The sequence below is a fragment of the Eptatretus burgeri genome, chromosome 11 (assembly GCF_056783735.1).
Source record: "Eptatretus burgeri isolate ZD-2024b chromosome 11, Ebu_testis_v1, whole genome shotgun sequence".
In the NCBI taxonomy this organism is placed as follows: Eukaryota; Metazoa; Chordata; class Myxini; order Myxiniformes; family Myxinidae; genus Eptatretus; species Eptatretus burgeri.
Genome location: NC_140971.1, coordinates 63427331 through 63455180, shown reverse-complemented (window position 1 = coordinate 63455180; position 27850 = coordinate 63427331). Strand labels below are relative to the sequence as shown.

General features: G+C 44.2%; 1 pseudogene; it reads right to left on the bottom strand.

Annotated features, from left to right (window-relative positions):
• Window positions 1-838: 838 nt before the first annotated feature.
• Window positions 839-27520, bottom strand: LOC147017232 (protein FAM200C-like; annotated as a pseudogene).
• Between the last annotated feature and the right edge of the window lie 330 nt (window positions 27521-27850).

Genomic DNA, 27850 nt, shown 5'->3' with positions numbered 1-27850 from the left:
GCATATATATATTTGTATATATATATATATATATATATGTATATATATATATATATGTGTATATATATATGTGTATATATATATATATTATATATACATAGCATGATATCTCAAAATATCATTATATATATATATATATATATATATATATATATATATATATATATATATATATATATATATATATATATATAGATCATATATACATATATATATACATATATATATATATATATATATATATATATATATATATATAGATATATATCATATATATATATATATATATATATATATATATATATATATATATATATATATATATATATATATATATATATATATATATATATATATATATATATATATATATATATATATATACATATATATGTCGTTTTTGGCCCTATCTCTTAATAGTCTAGAAGCCAAAATCTGTAGCGAGCCTAGAAAATAGGTTCGCTGCTGATTTCATGTTAGAATGGTGCAACTGGTGTTTTTGAAGAGTCTAGGCATGACCAAGTCTAGTTCCACTTGTTTCCAAGTCTGCATCTGAATATTATGGCCGCCATGACAGTAATCAAAATGGTCGCCATCAGATTTAGTCTTTTTCTTACTGCAAATTGTACTAGCCAGAAATTTGTCATGATTGTGAAATACTATGTAATCTGACACGAGGAACACTATTTTGTGCTTTATTTTTGTACTGGATCACAACTTTTCACATAATTGACAACTTAAAGATGAAATTGAAAATGCACATACGAGCAACAAATGTGAAAAAGAAAATGTTTAGCACTATTGATGGAGATGGGTTTACAGTCAGTCAAAGGTTATTTCAACAGCTGTCAGATCTGGCCAAGATCCAGGCAAGCTCCTGAGTGTTGGCTGCTTTGATTTTCTGTTCAACGGGTGAGTACCATGTATGCTGCAGTGGTTCAGAGAAAACAGGTTCTGGCTTCAAGTTGGTCATATTGGCCTCTTGGACGCTTGTCATTTCAGGAGGGGCACTGAGAACTTTGGAGCGGCCAGGTTTAATCTGAAGGTCCATCACTGGCTCTTGTTCTCCCTTGCGTCTGAGGGCCACGCACTGACTTGCATGAAAAGTGCTAGACCCAGTCAGCGTCTCCTCAATTATGTCAATGTTGTCATTAGAATATCTCAAATATCCTGTGGTAGTTGGGATGTTGAGAAAGTTCCTTGGGATCATGACATTTCCATTATCTTGGAAGCATTGTATAACATCATTGGCAATTGCTGTGTCAATGCGCCTCACTGTATCGTACCCAACTGTGTGTGCAGCTGCATGAAAAAGATTGAGAAGCTCTTTTGAGCGTGTAGCCTGGTGAAGAGCAAGGCCAAGGCCCAGGTGTTTGGAGGTCAGTTTTTTGCCTCCTGAAGCCACATGAATAATGTCTTGGCAGATGCTCAGAACTTTGTTCTTGGTATCTGTCTCATCCGCTTCTTCATTGTCCATCTTGTCAGTGCTGTCACCACCACAAAGAAGCTTTACAAGCATGTACAGGGTTTCAGGTACAATTCGCTCTGCATTTTCTGTGTTCAGTCCACCGATAATGCTATGCCCTGGAGAGTGTTTTTACGTCACTGTAAATCTTTATGCCCACTCTGAAGATCCAGCTAAGGATTTCGTTCTCATTATGAGGCAGACTGCACTGGGCCAATTCATCTTCTTCAGAACTTTCACCTTCTTCAGATAAATCATTCACGGCGGTTCTCATGGCAAACTTTGTCACAGTTGAGGACGCAACTATGAGGGGTTTTGTGACATCCAATGGCTGCACGAATGTCACCTTGTCACTACCAAAGTGAACCTCCACTTTCTGCTTGAAATTGTAGCTTTTGTAGGCTCCAGCCTCAATTCCAAAATCATTCAATAACAGCATGCTGTAGTATTCCCAGATGTTTTTCAGGGTAAACACATGTCCCTTCTGCAGCTCTTTCTCAAGCTGGTTCATCACATTTCTGAAACAGATGCTTTCAGGAGACTGGTTTTTTCTCTCCACTCTCCTTTTTATACTTTCTGCGAAAAGAAACATAACACTTGAGGTGATATTTACCTTCAGCTGCCATCAAGTCTGAAACACCTGCAAACCTGTGACGCATGGTGGGGTCAAATTGGGCCAAACTAAGCATCCTGGATGATGTGTGATCAAATTCAACATTTGTCAGGACACCAGCTTTTCCAGGAATGTCAGTCTGGCAGAAAGCGCATTTTGACCAATCCATAGCGCTGTGTGCGGATCTTAGTGACTTTGGGACATGGTATTTCTCTGAGGAACCTGATGTTGTGGGTATCTCTTCTGCGTAAGTCACAGATTGTAGCTGAATCCTTGACTTCAGTTGGTCTATTTTTTGTGCGTGAGTAAAGTCACTATAGCAGAATTTGTGCCATTGAATCTTTTCGACGTGCTCCGGTACAGAATATTTTCTGATTCTTGAGAATGAGTCAACATATTTAGCGTCATTATATTTCTCTCTTTCTTTGCAACATTCAGCTACAGTTTTCACACCAACGATTGTAGTCTTTCGAAGTGGCGCTGACTTGCTAGTTTTTGAACTGTCCTGGCAAATAAAGCATTTATTCCAGTCTACATGCTCTTCTTCTTCTCGATCCCTTGAACCCCCTGTGAGAAATCTTGCGGCTTTCATTTTTCAGTTAGTCCTGGGTAACAGAAAAACACACAGTTATGTAGTTTAGGTTCATTTTACAGCAAAGTTGTAAAATTCATTGATTAATGGTTTGTATAATCAGACATTCTAATTCGAGCCTGAACATTTCTTTAAAAATAATATAGTGAAAAACAAGTCATATTATTTTTAGAAAATGGATGGAGCAATGTTTTTTTCTATACTCCCATCAGCTCAGGCATGCTCAAAAACATGGAAATCGACCCTAATTTTGTAATTTCATGTCAATTTGCAGCTGAAATATGACGAAAAGTGTATTTAATGGCGACCATTTTGTAAACTGTCATGGCGGCCATACTATCCATATCCAGAGTTGGCAACAAGTTGATTCACGTTTCTGTGTGTCTGGACAGTCAATTTACACCTGTTGCACTATTCTAACACGGAATCAGCAGGGTCGTACACTATTCTGCATTGGGCCTCCTGACTATAATGGTGAAGAATCACGAAAAAAAATTCGGATCTTCACCAAAATTGAATCAATTCTTCCATGTCACACTCCCAACGTTTCCACCAAGTTTTGGCCGAATCCGTCAACAACTTTTTAAGATATCGTGCTATATATTGTTTTTGGTCTGATCTCTCAATGGTGAAGAATCACTTAAAAAATTCTAGTTGCCTGACACAGATCCGGATCCTCACCAAAATCTAATGAGTTCGTCCTTGTCACACATCAAACCTCTCCACAAAATTTCATCTGAATCTGCTCACAACTTTTTGAAATATCCTGCACATAAACAAACAAACAAACAGACAAATAAACCAATGTCACCCGCAGGGTGACCCGTATCTTGCCAAAAGGTGACCACGTGTGACTTCTTTAAGGTCACACTGAGGTGAACAGAGCTGCTATCCACCAGGAGTGACTCCTTGAGGAATATCTGCCTACGAGAGATTCCGATGAGAATCGTTCTACAGAGTAACCATGAAAAATATGTGTTTGCCTCATAATGTCACCAAATGATGTCATAATGTCTCAAGCTTGACATATCGAGAAAGCACTCATCGAGGTGTTCAATTTGAGGTACTACACGATATGGTTCCTAAAACTTGAAAATTTGACCTTGGGGTCAAATATGTTTGAGCTTAGGCGTTAACCATGAAGGTCAAGGCCAATTGCCACCAAAAACTAATCAGCTGAGCACCAGACCATGAACTATATTCCCATGAAGTTTGAAGACGATCCGATCAAAATTACTCAAAAAATAAGGGTTTCGTCGACTCCCCTGATTTGCGACAATGTGACCTTGACCTTTGACCTTGACCTTCAAAATGTTATGCACTGAAAGGGACCTCTATAGGCCTCTGATATGCGAAGTTACAAAAATTTCCAATGATAACTGTGCTCTGCAGAATTTTTTATACGTGATTACAGACAAACAAACAAACAAACAAAAAAAAAACATACAAGCTGACTAACATATATTGCAAAACTTCGTTTTGGTAAGATAAAAAACAGACAGGGGTGAAAATATAACCTCCTTCTGCCTTCGGTGGTGGAGGTAATAATGCAAGTCACTCATAATGAGGAATGAGTGTAAAATGACGTTTTCATATTGATGACTAACAAAACTCATATGTTGCCACAATGCATAACATTTGTGACCTGCATTTTTGTCCCCTGTACCCTCCGGCTCGGTCAGAGAAGGGGGACATTAAAATGAGCTCCATCCGACCGACCGATCATGCGTCCATGTACTTTTGTGTTCGTGATATTTCAAAAACCGTTGAACATTTTGCTTTCATATTGCAGATATCTATTCCTCATGACATTATCTCAACCTGATCAGATCATGGCGGTGATTGGCGGAATTGTGTTGCCATGGAAACCATTTGGGTAACTTGGCTTGTGTACGTGATAGTTCAAAAACCGTTCAAGATTTAACTTTCATGTTACACAGATCTATTCCTCATATCACCCAAAAGGTGTGGGACTTCGTTCTGGAGCATCAGCTCATTTTTAGTTTTGGTTTTTGGAATCACTGGGCAGTTTTACAATCTATCGGGTTCAGATATTCGGACTGATATCTGATTTATAGGTTTTACTTTGTACAATTTGCTTCACGTGTGAGATTTTATATACTTGTTTGGTCTCATGCTTGTTTTCATTCATTTTTGCTTTCAGCCAAATAGTCTGTATTAACTCAAGAGGAAATAAAGAGAACAGCGCTAATTGAAATGCTTGAATAATGCCAATTCAGTTGCCTTTGAAATACATAACCATTTACATCGACCTTCTGCCCACTCCTTATAGCAAGCACTAATAGTCCAATGTTGCTAATGGTATTTGTTTTGGGTTTAGTAAGCACAACATTTGGATCAAGTAAAGATAACGATGTTGAATATCCTGCACTGTGAATGAGTTGGAAGCAGTGATCGAGTGTATTTATTGCTGTGCAGTCATGTTTGCTAATTCTTGGGCTCACGGGGTAGCTTAGAGGAATGTGTACTCAACTGTCATCCTGATGTTTCACATGCAGGTCGTTGGTGGACATTAAAGATCCCATGGTGTCGTTCACGAAGAATAGGAAAGTTATCACCGGCACTCTGGACAAATTACAAATTCCTCCCACCTTTAGCCTAATATCAGGATTGGCCAGCCGATTGATCAGCAAGACTTGGGGCCAAAAACTTTTCCCGGCCTAACCCCACATAACATGCAAGGTGGGAATAATTGCGACCGTTTAACCGTAGCTGTTAACACGTTTGTTAATTTTATTAATTTTCGTTTCTTACATCATGTTTCAGGATTCTACCAAAACGGGAACAACAAGAAAACATTGTAGATTAGCTGGATACACTCCTCGTAAACATCAAAAATCCCTCAGGACATATTCAGAGGCAAAGTATGAGATTCACTATTTGTGGTGGTTGTTGTTGTTGTTGTTGTTGTTGTGCTGTTGTTTTGCGTGGGGGTTGTTCATTATATCCATTATTTTTAATTTGCATTTCTTTATCCAGTTGTTTATCCAGTTACAATATGTATGGATAGGGCCCAAAACACATCCAGTAATATTATTACATTTTATGTTATCAAAAAGAATCACTTTACACACTGTTGTTTGATCAAGAAACTAGAAGGCACATTCAACCAGTTAATTTGTTCAATGCTCAAAGAATCAGGTCTGACAGCCTTCACCTTGGGTGATTCCATCCATCCATTGGGACCATACTCTGTGCAGAGCATTGGTGCTGCCGAAGCAGTCTCCTTGGCTATTGGGCACAATCATGGACGGGTCGCCACTCCGACATAGGATACCAGCATGCTGGCACTCATTTTGCCAACCTCGGAAGGATGACAGGCAGAGTCAACCCCACCTGGTATTAATTCAACAGCCGAGTGGGATTTGAACTGAAGATCCTAGGATCCCAATCCCACCACCCTAACCATTAAGCCAACACCAGGCATCTTGGGTGATTGCTGCATTTAATACAGCTAAATGAGACTAAAGCACAATGTTATGATCACTTTTTTTTAATCTTTCTTACACTACCCCTATTTGTATGTCAGACTAAGTCACCTGACACAGGTTTGTGAAGAAATTCATTGTTATTGGCATAATTTAACTCGCACGGCACTCGGTACAGTGCATACCTCTGCAAGGCTGAACAGTTTACGTTTTCTGTCCCACTGATTGGTTGGATCTGTATCTGTACCTGAACCAAAATCGAATCAGCTTGTTCTTGTCACCTCATAAAATCGTCCATCAAATTCTGTCATAACCCGTCCACAACTTTTTGAGTTATCGTACTATATACCATTTTTGGCCACATCTCTCAATTGTAAATAACTACTTTAAAATTCTAGTTTCAGGATCTGAATCTGGATCTTCACCAAAATCTAATCAATTCGTCATTGTCACACACCCAATCTGACCACCAAGTTTTGTCCCAATCCGTCACAACTTTTTGAGATATCCTGCTCTCAGATAGACAGATAAACAAACGGGTGAAAACATAACCTCCATCCACCTTTGGTGGTGGAGGTAATAACTCATTTGTTGAGTTTTAATTGTCAGAACACCGATGTACGTATATACACAAGATGTTTTTTCTGAAATTGCAGCACAAAATGAACTTCATCTTGTATAAATCAATCAAGTCTTTACTCAGACATAACACGTCTGCCAGACATTTGTGACTACACTCCCGTAAAGCTGTTTATAGATCCACTTGTTCCATTAAAAGTTTTGCCTTATGTCAGGGGAAAGATTAAAGTTGCCTGCTTCCATTGCAATCACGTTGATCGAGGTCATGTGACTTCATCGAATGATGAGTGTTTGTCGTCTTGCTAGATTTGCTTGGATAGTTTACACCAGAAACATGAAGGCAATGCAGACTCGAAGAAAACTGCAGTGAAATTGTGGAAATCTCTGATGTCACATGGCTTGAGGCTTTCCAATCCACATGTGGCAAATCTCATTCTTCAGCACACAAGCTGTTCCGATTGATACTAATGCATAATGCATTGTGCCTTTTTGAAAAGTTCTATTGCAGATGATACCACAGCTGAATAATCTTGTTGTGTTGGATTACTTTCAAACAAAATCATGTGGTCAATTTACAAGACATTTGCAGGGAAATTGGTCATAACCAAATCCATTGAGGACCTCCATCCATTGTTGGGAAAGCAGAAGCAGCATGTTCAGGGTAGAGTGACCCGGTCTGATTCCAAATTGATGGTTGGAAATCAAGCCACTGGAGAAGAGGAAGGATTTGATGTTGGAATATATGACCACGCTCATGATTGGGAACAGGCTGATTGGTCTGTAGTTGAAGGGATCTGGGTTTGCACATTTTTTTATGCAAAGTAGTAATGTTTGATGATTTCCAAGTGGATGGCAAATGACATTGAGCAAATGAGAGGGTGACTAGAACAGTGAAGGTGAGCAAGAGCAGCAGAGAAGGTTTTTTAGGACACATGGGCTGATTCCGTCTGGACTGGTTGTCGAATCTGAGTCGAGGTTTGACAGCATATTCGACACCTTGTCGGGAGAAAAGGACACAGAGTCCAGGGACAGTTGAGTGCGACTGGGTAAGGTGGGTAGAGAAAGCAATGGGTTTTGGACACATGATTTAGATGCAAACACGGAGTTTAGGCATTCAGCCATTTCACGTGCAGTGTCAGCTGTTTAGCCATTTGAGGTAATGGAGGGGTTGAGGGGGAACATATATGAGAAACAGACTTAACTCGCATAACACCACCAGGATTTGGAGGAGGGGGAGATGTTTGAAAGTTCAGTCTTGAGATGTGAAATATGTTGTTTCCTGGCTCTCCTGATGGTAGACATTGACCAAAAGGTCAACATAGGCCAAATGTCTAAAATTCTCAATTTGGGATACAAAATTGTATCAGTGGGATCCAAAATCAATGGGCCCATCAGTGGGATACAAAATGTAAACTTCAGCCTGATGGAGGTATGTGCTCTTCCGAGTGCCGTTATACTTTGTTCTGTTTTGCCAAGTGTCGCTCTACGAGTGATTTTTCATTTTTTTGTGAGCTTGTTTGTGAACAAAATCTCTCAAAACGTTGCAGATGGATTTGGACGAAATTTGGTGGAGAGCTGGAGTATGTGCAAGGCTGAAATGATTAGATTTGGTGAAGATCCGAATCCGGATTTGGAGCTGATAATTTTGAAGTGATTCTTCAAGATTGAGAGATAGGGACAAAAATAACATATAGCAGGATATCTCAAAAACGTTGTGGAAGGATTCGGGTGAAACATGGTGTGCATGTTGGGTATGTAAAAAAGATGAATTGATTCGATTTTGGTGAAGATCCGAATCCAGATCCGGATCCGAGAATTTTTTAGTGATTCTTAACCATTCAGAGATAGGGCCAAAAATGACATAGACCAAAATTTCTCAAAAAAGTTATGGATGGATTCGGGCAAAACTTAGTGGATGAATTGGGTAGGTGAAAAGAACAACCCGTTTAGATTTTGGTTGAGGTTTGGATGTACATCTGGCCTTTCAGTGGAATACAAAACATAAAGTAATCAGCGTCACAGAGGTATACGCTCTACTGAGTTCCCTTCCAGTTAAACACTGAAACAATTCTTATTAATACAGACCTTCATTCCTGTAAGCACTTTTATAGTTGTGCAGCCAATTTCAAATGCACTTCTTGTATATCAGTGATTATTTAGTCAATCTTGGGCAGGCCAAGTCTAAATTAGCCAGGTAACGAAATGAGTCCAAGCCTAAATTAGACAAGCAACGAAGTGAGTCCAAGCTTGACCACTGGGTTTTCGCTGCCAAGCTTTGGATAACTGGACTCAGACGTATCTATAAATTGATTTGACCTTCTTTAATGTTCAACAACCTATGTGATTAAATTTTATTTTGCAGTAGAAGCTGGTTGGGGGAAATGTAAAGCATCGGGTCATTGAATAAAAAGAGCAACCTGTTCCTTTTTTCATGTTAAGATAAAATGTAGAAAACTAGATCGTCACTCAGTAGAGCGCATACCTCCGCCAGGCTGAACAGTTGACGTTTTGTATCCCACTGATATTTCAGATCTGCATCCGTACCTGAAACAAAATAAAATCAGCTTGTTTTTGTAACCCACCCAACTCATCCACCAAGTTCCGTCTGAATGTAACTGCTTGAGATTTCGTGTTGTACAGTTTTTCCTTTTTGTCCCGAGCTCTCAATGGTGACTAATCACTTAAAGAAAAAAACTAAAAAAAAACTTGTAGTATCCGAATCTTCACCAAAGTCTAATCAATTCTTCCTTGTTAAACACCCAACCAAAAAAACAGAAAACAACATCTTTATAAGCTCAAATCTGAACTTTCAAACCTCTCTCCCTCCTCAAAATCCTGGTGGCATCTAATCAAATCTGTTTCTGCTGGATGTTCCCCCTCCATCCCCTCCCTTCACTCAAATGACCGCAGTGCTGATACCGCACATGAAAAGGCTGAATGCCTAAACTCGGTGTTTGCAGCTAAATCTTGTGTCAAAAACCCATCGCTTTCTCTACCCACCTTACCCAGTTGCACCCAACTGTCTCTGGACCCTGTGTCCGTTTCTCCTGACAAGGTGGAGAGCTTGCTGTCAAACCTTGACACAGATTCTGCAACCGGTCGAGATGGCATCAACCCACGTGTCCTAAAACTTGCTCTTCTCCTCTTGCTCACCCATTCTGTTCTATTTACCCTCTCAATTGCTCAAGGTCATCTGCCTTCTGCTTGGAAATCAGCAAACATTACTGCCCTGCATAAAAAGGTGCAAAAACAGATCCCTGCAACTACAGACCAATCAGCCTTCTCCCAATCATCAGCAAGGTTATGGAATCCATCATCGCTTCAGACATGAAATCCTTCCTCTTTTCCAATGGCTTGATTTCCGATCATCAATTTGGATTCAGACCAGGTCACTCTACACTGGATATGCTGCTTCTGCTCTCCCAACAATGGATATAGTTTCCTCAATTCAAGACATGAAATCCGAGCCGTATCGCTGGACATATCACGTGCTTTTGACATGGTCTGGCACCCCGTCCTGCTCAACAAACTCTCTTCCTATGGTATCCAAGGCCATCTGCACTCATGGCTCGCAGACTTCCTCTCCTGTTGCAGTTAAGGTGTGGCCCTAAATGGAGTTCTTTCATCCCCTCTTCCTGTCCAGGCTGGAGTTCCTCAATGTAGTGTTCTGGGCCCTGTTCTTTTTCTCGTTTTCATCAATGATCTCTCCGACTCTCTGGAAAATCCTCTATATGTCTTTGCTGATGACTCCACCCTCTGCCGTACCATCTGTCATCCCTCAGACCGACAAGCAGCAGCTTCTTCGCTCACTGCAGATCTGGGTAAAATCACAAACCGGTCCAACACATGGAACATGTCTTTCAATCCGGACAACTCTCACACTCTCACTATGTCTCTCCGAAAGGACCGTTTCGAAAACCCCCCATCCACTTTCTCAACAATCATCTGGAAGAAGTCCTTTCTTTCAAGCTTCTGGGTCTCACTATCTGCCATGACCTTTCCTGGGAAAGTCACATTTCAAACCTCGCCTCCAAAGCCAGTCGCCGACTGGGAGTCCTCCGTCGTGCAAAGTCCTTCCTCGGCCCACCTGAGCTCCTGACCACTTACAAAGCTTTCGTCTGCAGCCTGATGGAGTATTGCTCTCCTCTCTGGGCTGGTGCTCCTGCCTCCCACCTTTCTTGGCTTCACACTGTGGAAACTAAGGCGTTTCTGATCATTGGCATCTCCCGCAATGAGGCTGAGTCTTTGGGCCTCTCACTCTCTCACCGCAGGCATGTCGGTGGTCTTTCTGTCCCTTACCGTCTCCTCTCCAGCTTCGCCCCCCCTGCTCTCTCTGCGATTTGTCCGCACCACATTTCCTCAGGGTGCTCATGGTCCGCCAACCACCCCTTCTGGTAAAACTACCAAAATCACGAATCAATGCTCACCTTCACTCTTTCATTCCTCCTTTTTTCCCCGCCTTTGGAATAAACTCCCTCACTCTATTCAATCCCATTCTTCCTTCCAGGCCTTAAAAACAGCTGTTCACCACCACCTCTTATCCAAATCCTTGATCTTTTCTACCCCCCCCCTCCGATAATCCACCCAAGCCCACCTCCTTCAAATTCCCTGCTTTCCTTCCTGAAAGTCCCTGTAATGTCCATCCTGTATTCCCCATGTTCCCCATCCATCCCTCTCCCTTCCACAGATCTCCTAATGTCACTGTTCCCCACTGTTTTGTCCTTCCCTCTCCTTCGCCTCTTGTCTCATGCCCCCTTTGCTGTGCATTGTGTGTTAGCTCTCACACAGGCCTCGGCAAGGTAAACAAAAAAAAACCTGTACACCAAGTTGTCAGAATCTGTCTCTAACATTTTGAGATATCCTGCTCACTGACAAACACACAGACAAACAGGAGTTAAAACACAACTTCCGTCCACCTTTGGTGATGGAGCTAAAACGGACGATAATATTGATGAACATGAACGTGGCACAAACAAAGTAGGACGTTACAGCTCTGCCTAGATTAAGGCCCGGTCACACCTTGACGTTTTAGCCAACGTATTCTGATTTTTGAATTTTTTTTCTAAAACGCTGGCACACGTTGAATACGTTATGGGTAAGTTTTGATAACATTGAGAGCACGCTGAAAAACACTGCCATACGTCGTTGTACGTTGGCTTTAAACGTTGTACTTTTCGGTTGTCCTCAAATTTTTTCATGCTTGAAATTTCACGACGTATGCCGGCGTATGACTCACACGTTCCGCTACGCTGGCCACAAGTTGTATGCACGGTCTGCGATCGTTGACAGACGTCAACACATGCTACGTGTAAGTTAATCATAAGTTGAGACACGCCGAGGTAATGTTTAGCGTACCCGAAACTTATTTCTAACCTATGATTAACATGTTGTTGGCACGTTACGTGATCGTTGCCACACATCGACAGACGTTACTTTTAAGTTACTCATAGGCTGAAAGACGTCGGTATAATGGATCGTCCTTGCGTCAGCGTCCACGGCCACGGCCAGGACACTTATTTGCAGCATTCTTCAAACTTTTCTTCGGCATGACGAGGATGTTCACACTTCGATGTCGAGCTTGGCTATGATTCCAATTGTCCATCGGCAGCGTCTATTTAAAATAGTCGAGTTTGAGCGTTTTAACACGTTCAGAAGAAACGCTTCAAATTTCAAAACCTCAGCGTCAAAAAACAAAGGCGAGTGACAGCAATTTAAATCGTTCATTGTAAACAATGAAACTAGCTGAGTAGTACCGTTTAAAAGTCGTTGAGTGTAAAAAAAATCCAATTGTTGAGTGCAAGCGTCTACTTTCAATAGTGGAGATGAAGCCATTTAAATCGTTGAGTGGCAGCCTATGAACCTACCCGTGGACACGCGGACGCAAGGAGGATCCATCATAACCCACACCCTCCCCCTCACACTCACCTACTACTGCCAACATGAACAAACTACTACTAATACTAATACTAATACTAATACTGATACTGATACTGATACTGATACTGATACTGCTGACATGGACATCGACTCAAAAAGGACTCGAAAACACTGTTGGGTTCCCTTTTATGAGCAGCATTTTTATATACCAATTCCCAAAACCGCTGGGAACACGTCTTTATATGGCAGTTGTAACCTAGAAACACGTTCATTTATTTTTTTTTTTGTCGACCGGAAGACGTCATTGGAATACGTCTACATACGTCGATGTGTGTTGGGACTACGTAAAGAATTGGTTCAAAGCACGTCAAACACAAGTTAGAAATAAGTTTCGCGTAAAAAAGACATTACCGCGACGTTTTTCGACTTGTGAGTAGCTTATAAGTAGCCTTTGTGGACGTGTGTAAGCGTCCACATATCGTGTGTAAAACTTATCCCCATCGCATGCGGAACGTGTGTCATACGCCGAGTACGTCGTAAAATTTTGAACATGTTTAAAATTTCTTGACGTACTCTACTTACTACGACGTATGATAGCGTACTTTAGCGTTCTACTCGCGCATACCAAACTTACCCATACCGTATTCGACGTGCCCCAACGTTTTAGACACACTTTTTGTTACGTCGGCATACGCTGGCAAGATCGCCAAGGTGTGACCGCGATGTTGACCCTTCCATTTCTACGGCAGTTATGATTCGAATCGTTGTGCGTCAGCCTTTTAATAGGCTACGTCACGACATCGTCGGCGATGCGTGCAACGCGCTATGCCTAAGTTAGACTATCGGTGGGCATCGGTTGTGTAGGCCGACAACAGGTTCAGCATTCGTTGGTATAAGTTATCTATAACACAACGAAACGTTCTGTGTTGTTACCAATGCGTTATACATAAGACCAAGTCGCTATGAATACGTCCGAATCTTTAAAAAAAAACATCAAAAGTTCAACGTAAGCCAGCGTTTTACATAAATTTTAACACGTTGCCATCGCTGGCTAAAACGTCAAGGTGTGACCGGGCCTTTACGAGCGAATGCTTAAATTGAAAAAATGGTAGCTCGATCTTAAACTCGCAAATAAATACACATTCTCCACATGACAGCTGGTGTTCAATGGGGAATCATTTTCAGCCCAGTCCTCTTCCCCATGGCTTTTCATATTGTTTTTAATACAGAAAAGTAAAATAGTCCAGAAATTCATAAAATCCCTTTGTTTTCAGGGCTTGTACATCCTTGAATGCAGAGTAATGTAGGGCGTGCCCCCTCTCCTATCTCCTATATTACCTCCATGGTCCTGGCTATCTACGTAGTATGTGTTCAGTTTCCAGAATGTCCACTCCAGAGGGTATGCTGGCTGATGGTAAAATATGTCATTTCAAAAAAATATGTTCAGTATATTCAATAAGAGCAGCGAGAAGAATGTATATTTACATTGGGACATCTTGCCGTACCTTTCCCGGCAGGGGAATATGAAACTAGCATTGAATTGAATGAAAATATTGATATACAGTCGGTATCCATAACTCAAAAAGAAATTGAGAAATAGATAGATAAATATATGGACTAATAAAGGCAAACAAAGCAAAATGTCCTGGGTCGGTATCTCTCGTGCCCTTGATATGGATTCTTCCCTCAAGCCTGGCTTTCTGACATTTCTGCAAATGGCAAGTCGGATCTCCTCTGCTGCTCTCTGGCCACTTTCCTACATGCACGTAAACAGCATGTTGCACTTTATGGCACGTTCTCTCTCTCTCTACCTCTCCCCCTGACAGCTGGTGCTTCTCGGGGGAAGCATTTTCATCCAATCCTCTTGCCCATGACCTTTCATCTTTTTTTGGACATATCCTCCATGCAACTTCACTGCCAATTCGGGTTTGTGTTACATTCTGGGTTAACCTGACAACAGTAGACAGGTTATCACTGCATCTGTGTCTGCAAATCTGGTAAAGATTGAAATCTGATTGGTAACAGATATTAAACTGTTTAGAAAAAAAATAAAGAAAGACAATACGTTTTTTGTTCTTTTTTATTTTTTCCCCCTTTTTAGCTGTGACAAGAAACAGCCTATGTTAACATGCCTACTCACTTCACTTCCTTCTCCATGAAACATCATTGAAAAGTTTGTTAAAGATGAATAAGATACAGTTATGGACATGTTTTGGCAAAGTGTGACGATATTTATTAACATAAACCAGTGACCTTATTATTTTGGCCTCACAGAAGAACCTTTTCTTGCAACCCTCTTGGCTCTGTACCTCCCAGGTTTCTGCAGGGTGCATATGTTCGGCCAGTAACCCTCTTCTTGTTAAACTCCCAAAATCTGGAGTGATCATAAAGGCGCTGTCACACCTTGACGTTTTAGCCAGCAATGGCAACGTATAAAAATGTATGTAAAACGTTGGCGTACGCTGAACTTTTGAGGTTTTTTAAAAAAGTGTTGGTCGTATGCATAACATATTAGTAACGGGCACAGAACGTTTCGTTGTCTTTTAGATAACTTGTACCAACGAATGCTTAGCCTGTTGGCGGCGTTCACAATCTATGCCCAACGAGAGTTTAACTTAGGAATAGCGCACTGCACGTATCGCCGACGAACTCTTGGCGTTCTCTGTTAAAAACCTGCCGCACGCCGATTTAAATCGTAACCGCCTGAAAATTGGAAGTGTCAACATCGCAGTCACACCTTGACGATTTAGCCAGCGTATGCCGACTTATGAAAAATGTGTCTAAAACGCTGGGACACGTCGAATACGGTATGGGTAAGTTGTGTATACGTTAGGAGCATGCTGAAAAACGATGAAGTACGCTGTCATATTCCGTGGTACGTCTAGTACGTCGTGAAATTTCAAGCATGCTGAAGATTTTACGACGTACTCGACGTATGGCTCACAAGTTCCGCATACGCTGGCATAAGTTCTCGGCACGCTCCGTAATCGTTGACACAAGTCGGACACACGTGACTTGTAAGTTACTCATAAGTCGAAACACGTCGAGGTAATGTTCAGCATACCCGAAACTTAATTTTTAACCTATGAGCAACGTGCTTTGAACCTATGTGCAACGTATCTCAAAGGCACATTGTCGTATGAAGACGAATTTGATTGATGTCTTCCGGACGACCACAGAACTTACTGAACGTGTTTCTAACTTACATCTACCGTATAATGGCGATTTGGCAGCGTTTAGGGGAATTGGTAGATACAAATGGGCTTCACAAGAGGAACCCGTCAGTGTTCCAGACTCCTTGTTGAGTAGATGTCAATGTCAGTAGTATCAGTAGTATTAGCATTAGGTGAGCGTGTCAGTAGTAGTAGTGGTAGTAGTAGAAGTATTGGTCAGGTCAGGTATGGGAGCATGTGCCAGAACAGCGCGCCGTTGCGTCCACTTTCCGCTGGTACTCTAGGGGCCTCCGTCTGGCCATCCCCCAGGCAGATGCCAGGCCCATCCCCATCTCCTTGAGATGATGGTCAACCTGCTGCAACCACGAGGCACGTGGTCGGCCCACTGGCCTCCTCCACTCACGAGACTCCCCCGCTGAGGGAATCTGGTGAGCAGGATCAGCGTCAGGAAAACGAGCCACATGTCCATACAGCCGCAACTGACGCTCACGGACTATGCAGGTAACAAATCTCATCTTAGTCTCTCTCAGCAACCGCTCGTTGGACACAAAATCCGACCAGCGATAGCCAAGGATTCTCCGAAGAAACCTGGTACCAAAGGAATTAAGTCTCCATCTCAGATCCTTGGTCAGAGTCCAAGTCTCGCATCCATAGAGCAAGACTGGAAGTACCAAGGACCAGAAGACTCGGACTTTCGTCCTCCCGTACAGGTACCGGCAGTGCCACACCCCATGATCCAGTGAATCCATGACTCCCCAGGCCTGACCGAGACGTCTATTGACCTCTGACTCACAGCCAGCAGAGGCATGAATATCACTGCCAAGGTAAGTAAATCTCTCCACGATCTCAACATCCTCACCACAAACAGACACAGACAGGACAGCAGCATCCAAGATGTCACCGAAAGCCTGGATCTTAGTTTTGACCCAAGAAACCCGTAATACCAGCGGCTCCGACTCCTCATTCAGCACCTCGAGGGCCCCCAAAAGGATATCTAAAGTCTCCGCAAAGATGACTGCATCATCTGCAAAATCAAGGTCCGAGATCTCGACATTCCCAAACGATGCACCGCAGCTTGATCTCTCCGACATCCTCCCTAAAATCCAGTCCATACAAGTGCTGAAAAGTGTGGAGGCCAGTACACACCCCTGACAAACTCCAGTAACAACTGGAAAGAAGTCAGATATGGTACCACCACACTTCGCAGCAATCTCCGTACCAGAGTAGAGTTCAGACATCAGATCGATCAGTTTTGGTGGCACCCCACGGAGACATAGAATCCTCCAGAGGACATCCCGATTCACTGAATCGAACGCTTTACAGAGATCAACATAGGCTGCAAGTAGCCCCTGCCGAAACTCTCGTCTGCGTTCGGTGAGGACACGAAGAGCAAGGATACGGTCAATCGTTGACCTCTTTGGTGTAAAGCCTCACTGCTCTGGACGCTGGTGCTTAAGCAGATGGTGGCGAACCCTATCAAGAATTATCCGAGCAAAGACCTTGCCCGCCACTGAGAGCAGCGTCACCCCTCGGTAGTTGTTGCAGTCTTGGCGATCACCCTTCCCTTTCCAGAGAGGAACAACAAGGCCCCTCTTCCAATCAGTTGGGATGATGCCTGTGTTCCAGGCAGAGCACAAAACTGCATGCAACGACACGAGTGCAGCATTTCCACCAGCCTTGAGAAGTTCAGCATGGATGCCACAGATCCCTGGAGCTTTGTCACTTTTCAACCGGTTCACCGCAGCCCGTGTTTCCACAAACGAAGGTGGACCACAATTGATTGGAGGGACAGCAACAGGGATTGTAACACCCTTGACGTCCAACTCGACAGCTGGGGGATCAGCCCAGTACAACCGCTCAAAGTAACCGGCCTAGCAGGCCTTCACTTCAGACTCCTCTGTCAAGAGCCTACCACTCTCTGCTCTAACTGCAGTGCTCCGAGGGATGGGCTTGGATGAACGCAATGCATGAATTCCCCTGTAAGCGGGACGAGAATCACCTGTCCACAGGTGATGCTCGACCCCCTCACAGATTCCTCGTACATAGGCCTCCTTGTTCACCCTCAGTGCACGTACAGTTTTACGCCTCAGCTCCCTGAACAGCTCAGCTCTGCCATTCAGCCTGGCCCTGCGACTCTCGTCAATGGTATCCAGTGTCCCTTGAGAGACAAAATTCTTCTTTGCCCTGCGGCGAGTTCCAAGACATCCACCGGCAACATCAAGGACGGTGGTCTTGAAGGCACTCCACAACTCTTCAGGACCCCTCAAAGCACCCAGACCCCCCAAGTGTCCACTCAGCCTGTTCGCAAACTCCTCAGCTACTCTCTCATCCCTGAGCTTGCCAACATCCAGCCTCGGCTGGGATGGTATCATTCTCCAGGATTTAAGGTGCAGCTTTAGAGTTGCTACAACAAGCCTGTGGTCAGTATTGAGGAACTGAGCACTCCGGTAGACTCTGCAGTTCTGGATCATCCTCCAGTGACCGTCAATGAGGACATGGTCAATCTCCTTTGCCACACCGCCAGCGTTGGAATACCAAGTCCGGCGATGAGCTTGTGGGCACTGAAACCATGAACCAGCCACCCTAAGTCCATGACTTCTTGCAAAGTCAAGGAACTTAGTGCTATTCTGGTTCATAGTTCCTGACCCATGGGGACCAACACACGTCTCATAACCATCCCTATCAGTTCCAGTCGATGCATTGAAATCCCCCAAGACTAGGAGTGTTTCTCGTCTGGGACACTGATCAACCACAAACTCGAGCGTGGCGTAGAATGCATCCTTCACGGTGAGATCACTCGTCTCAATCGGAGCATAAACAGAGACCAGGGAAATGACACCAAAAGAGTGACGAATCCTTAATCTCATAATACGCTCGTTGACCGGTGTTACCTCAATTATCATTGGGGTCAGCTTATTGGACACAGCTACAGCAACTCCTTGGGTATGGTAACTATCAGAGCGACCAGATCAATAGTAGGTGTTACCACCCACCATTATCTCACCGCAATCCGGTCTCCAAACCTCAGAGAGAGCTGCAATCCCGATGTCCAAACGCTTGAGCTCAGATGATAACAGAGACAGGTGATCATCCTCTCTTAGGAATAGGACATTCCAGGCACCCACCCGAAGGGACCGCCTCAGGTTAACCTCAGGAGACCGCCATCTGGTGGACGACACCTCAGCACAACTCTGACACACTCTCCCGCAATCTGACCCAGGGATGTTACCCCGTGGCTTCCCTCCTCTCAAAGATTGGGGGTCCCGAAGGCTTTGCCCCAATCCCGTCATCCGGTGAGCTGCCCTGCGAAGGGAAGCTGCTCAGTAGGTACTCCCACGGAGTGGGTTTTCAGATTTTTTTGCGTTTTTGTGTTTTGCAGAATGAATGGTTTTACGGTGGCCGGAGTGCAAATCCTGCCACCAACCTGCTAATCAAAAAGTAACCCAACTGCAGGAGGACGTCCTCAGACACAGTTGGGCACTAGATATGGATGGCCGTTGGCTCACAAGGAGCTCCTCTGCCCTTTGACAGGTTTTGTTTTTAATCCTGCTGGGTGTCCATATCCAAACACCCTCCTCACCAGAAAACCTGGTGGAGGAGACGGTTTAGTCGCAGACAACCCGACCATGGAACAGGTTAGTACAGGTTTACATGGTACCTGTAGCAGGACACAGATCTAACCTAACCTGACTGATAGTGTCGTAGTATTAGTAGTAGTAGCATGTCCATGTCAGTAGTAGTAGGTGAGCGTGATTGGGAGGGTGTGGTTGATGATGGATCCTCATTGCGTCCACGAATCGGATACTACTTTGCACCATTGTTCGATGTTCTTTTCGGCGAATTTTTTTTTCTCATTCCCATGATGAACTATTTTTTTGTTTCAGTTTTTGAAGTCTTCAAAACGACTTGGACAAATGCATAATGTACTAGTGATGAACACAGAACGCTTCGATAACTTACACTGGTCAACAACAAATTTGTTGTCTGCATTTTTTAAGCTGATTTAGGACGAATCTGATGCGCTGAATCCAAAACTCACATTAGTTTTGTTCAATCAGGTCAAGTTTTTGAGATATGGCTACATGTCGTTTTTTACATTTTTGTTCACATGTACGCATGTGTGGAGCATTTTAGAAGAAGTTGGTGGGGGTAAAATGTCATGTCAAATAATTGTTTTGATTGGAAATAATTATTTTAATGACAAGAAGTATTCAGGTACGATAGTTCTGGGTGATTATGTCGAAAAGGGATCAGTTTGAAGTCATAAAACCACAAAATCTTCCAAAAATTGGTGAGGCAAAGCATAAAGTTCGTGGATCAAAACTAAAGTTAATGGGGCAGATTTTGTAATAATGTGATACAAAAAAGTTGTGTTTCTTGAAATAACGAACTCTGAAGAATGTACAATACCTACATGCGCCAATTTATGACATGCGCTTCTGCTCAAGCTTGGAGTGCCACAGTACGAACCCAAAGATTGGAGACTGTTCATTGACAGCAGCAAGCGATCACTGAAATGTGTTCTGCTACACAACGGCAACCAGTTTGCCTCTGTACCCATCGCTCACTCGACTACACTGAAGGAGAAGTATGAAGCGGTGAAGTACGTGCTGGAGAAAATTGGTTATGATCAGCATAAGTGGTTTATTTGTGTTGACCTGAAGATGGTGAACTTTTTGTTGGGACAACAGTCTGGCTTCACCAAGTACCCATGTTTTCTGTGCATGTGGGATAGTAGGGACCGTGCTCAGCATTACACGAAGAAGGACTGGCCTGTGCAGGAGGAATTGGTGCCATGCAAAGAAAGGAACGTCATCAACGACCCTCTGGTGGACAGAGACAGAATACTCTTCCCACTGCTGCACATCAAGCTCGGCTTAATCAAGCAGTTCACCAAGGCTCTGGACAAAGATGGTGACTGCTTCACTTACTTGTGCCAGGCTTTTCCAGGATTGACCATGGAGAAGTTGAAAGCTGGCATCTTTGATGGTTCTCAGATCCGTCAGCTCATCAGAGATCCAGAGTTCAAAAACTCAATGAACGAAGTGGAACTGGAAGCGTGGAAGACATTTGTTTTGGTAGTGAAGAACTTTCTTGGTAACAATAAGGCCAGAAACTACGCAGAACTTGTCAACAACATGCTGACTGCTTTCAGAAACCTGGGCTGCAACATGAGCATCAAGATGCACTACCTATTTTCACATATGAACCGGTTTCCTGAGAACCTGGGTTCAATGAGTGACGAGCAGGGGGAGAGATTCCATCAGGACATGAAGGAGATGGAGACCAGGTATCAGGGTCGCTGGGACGCAGTCATGATGGCTGACTACTGTTGGAATCTGAAGAGAGACCTCCCTGCCGCTGAACATTCCAGGAGTTCGAAGAAACGGAAGTTCAAGCCCTGAAGTTTGAACAGTGGTGACGCAACATGCAATTTACTTGTACTTACCTTTATCAATGCCCACCATTCAGATGACAGTAATCGATGTTTCTCTCATGTAATCAATAAATGTTGTTGGCAAAACATTTTTTTTTCTTAAAAACATGTTTAGGATGATATGTGTTGACAAAAATCAGCTGATAATGCCACAAAAATGTAATTGATTTTGTCACAAGATCTGATTTTTTCAAATCAACTTAGCACAAAAACCTGACCTGATGGAGAGAAACGGATGCCATTTCCTGATTCAGCAGTGCCAGAATACCCTAATTCACTTGTAGAAATCTAGACAACATTCAGAAAGTAAAAAATTGTTGACCAGTGTTATAGATAAGTTATACCAACGATTGATTTGCGTGTTTTAGGCGTCCACATCCTATGCCCAACGATAGTCTAACGTATGCATAGCGTGGCAGCGTATCGTCGACGATTACGTGAGGTTTTCTATTCATAGGCTGCAACTTCACTTTTAATAAATGGCTGTCACTCGCCTATTGTTTTTGGACGCTGGTGCTCGGCAATTGAAATCGTTTCCATTGAACGAGTTAAATCGCTTCCACTGGACTATTGAAATGATTTAATAATAATGCTTGGTTATCCTTGGACCCACTCTGGCTGGAAGCTTGTCGAACATCGCTGGGGGCATTCGCAGGAAGTTGATAAAGGATGCATGGTCCTCGTTCCGGAGTTCCACCATGAGCTGGTCATATATGCCGTAATGGCGTCGCCTCCCAATCCATGGTCTGACCCAGTTCCTTCTCCTCCATTCACGTCTTCTTCTCCCGGCTCTATTGGCACGCAACTGGTGTAGTGTCAACTCGATGAGGTCATGTTGATGTTGGAGGACAGGTAGGTATTGTCGTCTCAGCCTTGCCGTATCCTCCATCTCTCGGAATGACATGGACATGTACTCACCACGAAGTCTAAAAAAAAGACGGGTTCCTCCTGCGAAGCCCCTTTTTATATACCAATTCCCCTCATTGCTGCCAATACGCCATTATACGGTATCTATAAGTTAGAAACGCGTTCAGTAAGTTCTGTGGTCGTCCGGAAGACGTCAATCAAATTCGTCTTCATACGACAATGTGCCTTTGAGATACGTTACACATAGGTTCAAGATACGTTACACATGCAGTGTTTTGCAGCGTGGTCTTAACGTATACAAAACGTACCAATAACGTATTCGATGTGTGCCAGCGTTTTAGACAAATTTTTCATAAATCGGCATACGCTGGCTAAATCGTCAAGGTGTGACAGCGGCTTAAGCAGAAACCAGATGCCATCACCGTACCAAGTCTCACTTTCACTTTATTCAATCTCACAAGAGTCAGTATGAAGAACAACAAGAGTAACAACAACTGGAAGCTTGCTCAGGATCACGACATATGACCTGGTATCAACACATCTTTGCCGTTAAGCAAATATTGCTGAGATTAGACATCAACTGGAAGTATGAAGTAAATCTTGGACACAATAGTATTGCTTGTTTAGATCGTGTTAAGAAACATATTCTATATCAATTAAGTTGACTAGTACAACAACGCTTAGCTAAATATACTCGTCTATAGAATGGCATTGCTACCATATAATACCTGGTGTTGGCTTAATGGTTAGGGTGGTGGGCTTGGGATCCTTGGATCCTGAGTTCAAATCCCACTCAACTGTTGAATTAATACCAGGTGGGGTTGATTCTGCCTGTCATCCTTCCGAGGTTGGCAAAATGAGTGCCAACTTGCTGACCAGCTTGCTGGTATCCTGTGTCGGAGTGGCGACCTGTCCAGGATTGTGCCCAATAGCCAAGGGGACTGCTTAGGCAGCACCAACACTCTGCCTGGAAACGTTCCACGTCGGACAAAAGCCGGCCGCATGGACGGCTAAAATGGCGGCAAGTGTTGGATGAATTCGGAACACGCGGGTTCCCACGTGGGCGCGTGTGCGGGGCATGACGTGCTGCATGCCGCGTGTTCTGTTCGCGTAACGCGCGGAGCAGGTTCCCGGGATGATGCGCTCATGCTAACCTGCACGGCAAGCCACACAAGTTCGGTGCGCGAGTGACGTCAGCGGGGATCTCGCGGCATGAATGCTGGGGAAACAGCGCATGTTGTCCTGCTTGGGGAATCCTGCGAAAGCGAGTGCTTGTTGGAATGTGCAGGTTGACGTCATGGCTGCACAGATCGGCCATCGGCGGGACGTTGGTGTCGCCCAGAGGGACGAACGGGCGAGCCGTAAACCACCACCGTGGCGATGCAGAAAAAAGAAAAAGAGAAGAAAAAAAGTCTCGCTTCCATTACACAGCCCGGTATTTGGGCATCGGAGCATGAGTTAGTGGGATGGGTTAGTTTAGCTCGACCGGCTTCATGGGGACATGGGTTGTCCCTCATGGAGCCTTGAATGGGTTAGTTAGAGGGATTTTAGGATATATTTAGAAAATGGAGCTTGAAGACATGGACATACATGGAATGTGTAGTGGGGTTGTAGTTTAGCGACGTTGATTAAAAGGGACGACGAGGGAGCACGAGAGAGCTAGGGTAACATAGTTAGAGTGTGAATTGGAAGAAAAGAAAAAAAAAGGAAAATTGAAATGTGCAATGAGCGAGTGTGGGTCAGCAAGCAGGCCCAAGCGTGTGAATGGAGCGAATGTGGTATGCATGGTGCGAATGAATGAGTGGGGGGAGGAGTGAAACCCACCCAAGTGATCCCAGGGTCAGTGTAATGTTAGTTAGTGGGTTAGTCAAATTTACAAAAAGGAAGTCGTTTTGTTGTTGGTGTTGAGTGAAGGCACGATACCCATTTGGAGGGGTGCAGGAGTAAAATTGACTGGCTGGGAGCGTGGCTTGTGAAGGTGAGTACTGAGTAGCGGGCACCCCGGGCACCGAAGTAGTAGGCCAAGGGTCCAAGGGACCGGGATAGTGTACTGGGCACGGGCGACCTGCGGAACGGGACCCGGAGCACCAAAGATGCCACGTGGGCATGGAAGAGGGGCAATGCCAGGAAAGGCAACCACCCGCATTCATGGGGAGCAGGTAGGCTCGGAGGCAGCCTCAGGGCCTGGGGGTGCAATGGTTAGAGTTCGGCAGAGAGGGAATCCCTGCCATGTGAGCCACGCTGCCCAGCCAGGAAATTGTGCAAGAGCACGGAGTAAAATTTGAGGGCTAGGCCCAAATTTATAATGGACACCAACACAGGCGACGGGAATCATGGTTTTTTAGAACCGATAGTTTAAGTGACCGGCGTTTTGGAAAGCCCCGGGGATAGTTTAAAGTGTAACAAATGCTAGGATAGTTAGAAAATGTACCCCTTCGCACCATCCATCCATCCCTTCACTCTCCATAGGCCGCTGGACCCACCTTGGTAGATTGCTGAAATCTGAGGAGGCCATTCTGAGGCTGTGTTGAGCCTCGAGACAGGACGCTAGTCTCTTCCTTATTCCCCTCCAGAAAGGATTTTAGGAGTTGGGGGTAGGCTAGGTTGACAGGATAGGTTAGCTGGACAAAGACGATAAAGGGGGTTAGGGAGACGAAATTATAAGGAGAAAAAAAAAAGAAAAAGGGGGGGGGAAGGGGCTAAGTTGGGTTGTTTTGTGTTGCAAATTAAGGCAGTTTGTATGGACAGAGACAGGCAAAGGCGATAGGTTGGGGGGAGACAGTAGAGTAGGTCCGAGCCTGTGTTCAGAGCGGCCGGCACAACCGCACTCTCTCCAGACCCACACGGAACGAGACCAGAGGCCAGCCAGCTTCACCTGCCCGCCTGTTGTGCTGTATCGCCTGTTCCGCATCTGACTTGCCATGCCTTCATTTGCCTACCATTGGCCATAACCCCAGTTTGCTACCCTTGGTTGCGTTGCCCCTGTGTCACCGTTCATCCATGTGCACCAGGATCATCCAGTGTTTGCAAGGACTGCCCTGCAGGTAGCTGCACACGGGGACTGCATTGGTGCAGGCCATGCATCATTTTTGTGTTTTGCATCCATTCACCTCCATTCATTTCCTTGAGCCAGAGACTGCACTGGGCAGCCTGGCTACCTCTTTAAATGGCCTGTGGGACGGCACATGGCATACCATGTTAGGGTGAGTTGTCTCCAGCAGCTGGGGGTATGAAAAGAATGAAAAGAAGAAGGTTCACTGAAAGGAACACCCAAGGGGGACCTTTTGAGCAGGCCCTGAGGACGACTGACCTTCAGCTGCTGTGCACTCACCCACACAAAACTGTTGATATTGCTGTGCCTTTTCTTTCCCACAGATGACAGGTCCTGGGCCATGGTTAGTATAAATCAGTGGTTCTCAAACTTTTTTTGACTCCTGCCCCTTCTGCTCTCTTGGAAAGGCCCAATGCCCCCTTGTCCTATCGTTCGTGGTCGGACACCCAGTGGGTAATAGGATAGTCCGAATTTATGTAGATAGGAAGCAAAAATAACAGAAGCCAAATATTTTCTGAATAATATTTTACTTTATTTTACTTTATTTTTCCTTTCCTTTTCTATTTTATTTTGCACTACCTACAATGTTTCAGCAGGACAGGTCCAGGTGAGGCAAACTGGGAATCTGTTATCACAGGCCCAAACACCGTTAGTGTGAAGGGTGGGCCTGGTGACTCGCTGCGAGTTTACGAACGTCTGGCTCCATCTCAGTGAGGTTGAGACGCAGATCGCCCCTCTTGGTAATGTCAAGGCGGTTTCGATACTTGGTCAGCAGCACCATCACGGTACTGAACCCTCTTTCAACGAGGTATGATGTGGGGAACGCCATCAGCAGCAGGTCTGCCTCTGTCCACATTGCTGGGTATTCGTCCCGCTCCAGAATCCAGAATTTGCCGTATTCATGCTGCGAGAATCTTGCCTTCACCTCATCATCATTCCACAAGTTGATAATTTCGTCCTGTAATTCGCGCTTCACATCTCGAATGTCACATTTTAATGGGTTGATCACCCATGCTGGCACTGACAGTTCTAGCATGTCTCTGAAATGCTGCTCCATATCTCCACGAATCTTCTCAAGGTGATTGCAATAAACGAGCAGCTCATCAGAAACAGCAGTTTCCTTTGCCAACCGGGGAAAGTGGTACATATCTCTGCGGCTGAGGGTTTCCCTGTGCAGAGTCGCCTTGGTTACGAACGCGCCGATCACTTTCTTTGCTTTAATCAGCGTCATATGGTCACCCTGGAATTGTTTGTTGACATCATTCAGTATACTGAATATGTCCGCGAGGTAAGTCACATCATGCTCAATCACATTCACTTTCTCCGATAACTCTGTATCAATTTCCGACAGAAACTCGACCACTGTCGAGAAGAGGGCATGGAAATGGGTCAAACAAGTGCCTTTGGATAACCATCGAACTTCGGTATGCAACAAGACCCTCTCGAATGGTTCATCATTCTCCTGCCAAAGCGGATGAAACAGCCGATCATGCAGAGATGACACCTTGATTTTATTCACTGCTTTGATTACTATTTGGAGTGATGTATGAAGTCTGGTGCTAAGAGCTTTTGCTACAAGATGCTGGCGGTGCATGACACAGTGAATGGCAAACACGGACAGTTCCTGGTTCTTCAGAAGCACAATAAAACCACGCTGGTGGCCAACCATCGCTGGTGCCCCGTCCGTCGCGCAAGTGAGAATGTTCTCCATCGGTATGTTCTTATCAGCAAAATACTTCTCCAACGTTTGGAAGATGGAAGAACCCTTCGTATCGGTCTGGAGAGAGCGGGCAAACAACAATTCTTCTACCATTTCCTGATCACGGATGAAGCGAACGTAGCAGAGTAACAGAGCTTCACTGTCACGCAAAGTGGACTCATCCAACTGGATGGCGAAGTGTGTGCTTCTCAGCTCACAACACAGCTTTTCTTCTACATCTGATGACCTTTCATCAATCCGCCTGGCCACGGAATCATTGCTGAGCGCAATCGACGAGAGAACTGGATACGGATCCTGGCCCATAACAGTTTTTATCACTTCCCCAACAGCCGGTTTGATCAACTATTCGCCGATTGAATACGGTTTTCCAGATCTGGCGATGAGCAATGACAGCTTATACGACGCTTCCATTCCTTTATCCACGAGCTTTTGGATGGCTTTGAACATTGTCGTTACCGTGGATCGCTTCTCAAATTTCTCTTTCAGCGATTGGAAATAGCTAACCTCTGCGCGAGCCTTATCACTGTGCTTTTTACTCCGGAGCTCGCTCAGTCGAGATGGTTTCATTGCTTCATTTTACAGCGTGATACCACACAACAAACACATCGGTAACTGCGTGTTCATCAGGGATGGAATGAATCCATACTTGATGTATTCAAGGGAATACTGACGAGACTTTTTCTTTGAGGCCGACATCTTGAAGCCGACCGGACGTGAAGCTTTTTTGAATAACGTAATCAATACGCCAAGATGTCGAAAGACGAACACCAGTGATAAGGCCAAACAATAATTATATATTTCCGGTCTCTATTTTTTTTTTTTTCGATTTTCACCCTGCGCGTCAAAAAAAAATTTCTTCACATTTCCAACGGTAGCTACAACAGCGCGCGCCTAAAACACAATGCCACGCCTAAAACACAATGCCGCACCTAAAACACAATGCCGCGCCTAAAACACAATGCCGCGCCGCTCAGTACTCGCGCCTCACTGGGAATTGCGCTGCCGGATCATAACACATGTATATGG